This window comes from Gossypium hirsutum, chromosome A13 (assembly GCF_007990345.1).
Source record: "Gossypium hirsutum isolate 1008001.06 chromosome A13, Gossypium_hirsutum_v2.1, whole genome shotgun sequence".
Classification (NCBI taxonomy): domain Eukaryota; kingdom Viridiplantae; phylum Streptophyta; class Magnoliopsida; order Malvales; family Malvaceae; genus Gossypium; species Gossypium hirsutum.
Genome location: NC_053436.1, coordinates 58,923,550 through 58,927,331, shown reverse-complemented (window position 1 = coordinate 58,927,331; position 3,782 = coordinate 58,923,550). Strand labels below are relative to the sequence as shown.

The 3,782-nt window shown below is 40.4% G+C and overlaps 1 non-coding gene across 1 annotated transcript; it reads right to left on the bottom strand.

Moving 5' to 3' along the window:
* Positions 1–506: 506 nt before the first annotated feature.
* On the bottom strand, positions 507–613 carry LOC121213304 (small nucleolar RNA R71). Its single transcript, XR_005908687.1, has one exon. It is a non-coding gene; the product is annotated as a small nucleolar RNA R71 (small nucleolar RNA).
* Positions 614–3,782: the final 3,169 nt, after the last annotated feature.

Genomic DNA, 3,782 nt, shown 5'->3' with positions numbered 1-3,782 from the left:
AACCAAAGAGAAATAAGGCAAAGCTTAAGATACACAGAGAACGACGATATTCAAACCATAACCAAGGAGATGGCTGAAAATTAGGAAAACTTGATACCTTCTGCGATTGTTGTTAATTCAGTAAATCAGAATCCTACTATGATCACTACGTATGATTATGCTAAACCTTCTTTAACTGGAACTGAAACGAGCATAGTTAGACCTGCTGTAGCTGCAAATACTTTTGAATTGAAACCTAACACAATTCAAATGATACAGTAATTTGTTCAGTTTGATGGTTTAAGGATGAAGATCCCAACGCTCACTTGGCAAACTTTTTGGAACTATGCGATACATTTAAAATTAATGGTGTTTCTGATGACGCCATTCACCTTTAGTTATTCCCTTTTTCTTTGAGAAACAAAGCTAAACAGTGGTTGAATTCGTTACCACAGCGGTCAATTACTACTTGGGAACAAATGACCGAAAAGTTTTTACTAAAATATTTTACGCCGGCTAAAACAGCTAAATTATGTAATGATATCTCTTCTTTTGTGCAGATGGATTTAGAGACACTCTCCGATGCATGGGAGAGATACAAAGACCTTTTGCAAAGATGCCCTCACCATGGTTTACCACTCTAGCTACAGGTTCAAACCTTTCATAATGGCCTGAATGCTTCGACTCGACAAATGGTTGACGCAGCTGCTAGCGGAACCATCAATAATAGAACACCTGAAGATGCTTATGAGTTTATAGAGGAGATGTCACTGAATAACTATCAGTGGCAAGTCATGAGGAAAAAGCTGGTGTTTACAACGTCGATTCCGTCACCATGCTTTCTAATCAGGTAGAACTCTTGAATAAGAAAATTGATGGTTTTCTTAGTTCTTCACAGGTTCACCTAGTAATGCAGTGCGAAGCAAATGGAGGTGGATCGAGCAATTCAGAATACCCACCTTATGGCCACAACATGGAGAACGAGCAATTAAATTACATTGGTAATAATCCTCGATTTCAAAACAATCCTTATAGCAATACTTATAATGCAGGTTGAAGGAATCACCCAAATTTTTCATGGGGAGGCCAAGGAAATTAGAAACCACCACCCCCTCCAGGCTCTTAGCAACCACCATACCAGCAGGAGAAAAAGCTGAACCTTGAAGAGATGCTAACCAAATTCATCTCGGTGTCAGAGACTCATTTTCAGAATATTGAGACGGCACTCAAAAATCAACAAGCATCAATCCAGGGGCTCGAAACTCAGATTGGACAACTCGCCAAGTTGATTTCCGAACGACCACAAGGTAGCCTGCCAAGCAAAACTGAATCTAACCCAAGGGAGAAACTCAACGCAATTGCCATTCAAGATGAGGAAGGGTTAGTGGCAAAACCAAGGCCAGAACCGGTGGTAAGCGAAAGTAAGAATAAGGAAGGCCAAAACGAACAAAAATTGATAAGTCCAGAATATAAACCTCGTGTGCCATACCCCAATGCGACAAGGAAAGACCGCTCAGATGAAAAATTTGGTAAATTCCTTAAACTTTTAAGAAACTACATATTAAGTTACCGTTTATTGAAGCACTTTCGCAGATGCCAAACGCAGTCAAAATTTTAAGGGAGCTTCTAGGAAATAAACAAAAGTTAGATGAAAGGTCGCATGTGGAGCTGAACACGGTTTGCTCAGCCATTCTTCAGAATAAGCTACCCAACAAACTAAAAGATCCAGGGAGTTTTACGATTCCTTGTTTAATTGGTAGTTTAGATGTTAATAATGTGTTGGCTGATCTAGGGGCTAGTATCAATGTTATGCCTTTCAAATTGTTTAAGCAACTAGGTCTAGGGAAACCTAAACAAACTAGGATGAGCATTCAATTCGCAGATAAAACTGTCAGATTTCCTAGGGGTATCATTGAAGACGTATGTTAAAATTAAAAATTTTATATTCTCAGTTGATTTTGTTGTTTTAGACATAGAAGAGGATAGTAATGTTACTTTAATTTTGGGAAGGCCCCTTTTAGCAACTGCTAGAACAATTATTGTCGTTGGCACAGGTAAACTCACACTTCGTGTAGGAGACGAAACAATCAACCTTCAAGCTCGCAACCCGAACAACACATCAAAAATTGAAGGTGATTGTACAAATTGTTCTACTAAGACTGATCATACAGTGCAACCTATTTTGTAGGAAATAAGTTTCAAGGACACACATGAGCCATCTTCAATCCACAACAAAGAATCCATGAAGAACAAAGGTTACGAATTGAGGAGTTAGATGAATGGCTGACATTTAAACTGAGAAAACACGGTGAACCAAAACTACGCCATAACGAGCTCAATGCCTTACCAAATCAACTTAAGGTTGGAGATAAAGTTTCATTAGATGTCGTAGATCCTCACATAGACACTGCCAAACTGAATGAAGAAATTCCTCTTACGGTACTTAGCATTTTCCCATTTGGTATAGTCGAGGTAAGTCATCCCAAATTTGGCACCTTTAAGGTAAACAATACCCACCTAAAACCTTATTTTGATGGGATTCATAGTAGGAATGAGGAGTATAAACTCCTCGAACCACCATGACCATTCACCAGAGAGGTAAGTCGAGCTTAGACTATAAATAAGTGCTTCTCGGAAGGCAACCCCAGCACTAACAATATTAATTTCTTTAAATTTTAGTTTTAACATCTAACATACTAACCAACCCATGGAACGCAGGCTTTCTAAAGCACACACGGCTAGGCACATGGGTGTGCCTTAGGCCATGTGAAAACAGGGTGAAATTTTCCCCAACACGGGATGCGATAAGTCACCACATCCGTGCGTTAGGACCGTGGACAAACATGCCAAAACAACACGTGCTTGCGACATGCCAGTGTCTTAGAACCATGGTTGAACCTAAGAAAATAGCATGGGCATTCGCCACGCCCGTGTCTAGAACCCCTGGTCGAACTTGTCAGATTAACACGGACGTGGGCCTACATACAGGGGTGTGGGAGAAACGAACGAAGACAAACATAGCCGTGCGACACGGCCGTGGGTACCCACACGCCCAAGGAAGACAGGCGTGAGCAAAATGTCAGACGCGCCCAAATTCAAAATTCGCGAATCACACGGGCAAAAAATTGGGGAACACGGGTGTGTCCCCTGGCCGTGTGTCCCAAAATCTATAAATACCCTACACCATTCATCATCTTCTTCACCGAAAATCCTTAACCCTAGCCGCTACAAATCCACACGGCCTCCCTGCCACGCCCGTGCGCCGCCTCCAACTCCATTTTCTACACCCATTCTCATCTTTTTAGCGTTTATTTACTCTTTTCTCTCTATTTTCTTCATCTCTTTGACTAATTTTACGATTCTTATGGTTTTATTTGGTAGATTTTTTATTTATATTCATATTTCTCACTATAGTCATGCTTATACGTTTATTCTTTGCCATTTTAGTCAATGCTTTCTAATACATTCATTCTTTTTGTGTGTTCCCATTTTAGTCAATGCTATATAAACTTTTATCATTTAGATTAAACTGCTAAGTATTGTTGGTTGGACTAGTTAGTTTAACTATATTCATGGCTTTCTTTAGTTAGTTAGTTATGTTATATTCTTTGTTCTTATTGCAGGATACCATGTCAAGCTCACGTGGCAAGAAAACTGATGTCCTAGCTTCGAAAAAGTGAAAAGAGGCGTCTTCCTCGGGCCCTACCGCGGAAATTCGCCACCCATACCTCCAATTTCCACCTGGCAATCAGGAGAAACTATTCCAAATCCTATGGGCCTGACCTTTAGGTGTGGGCCACTGC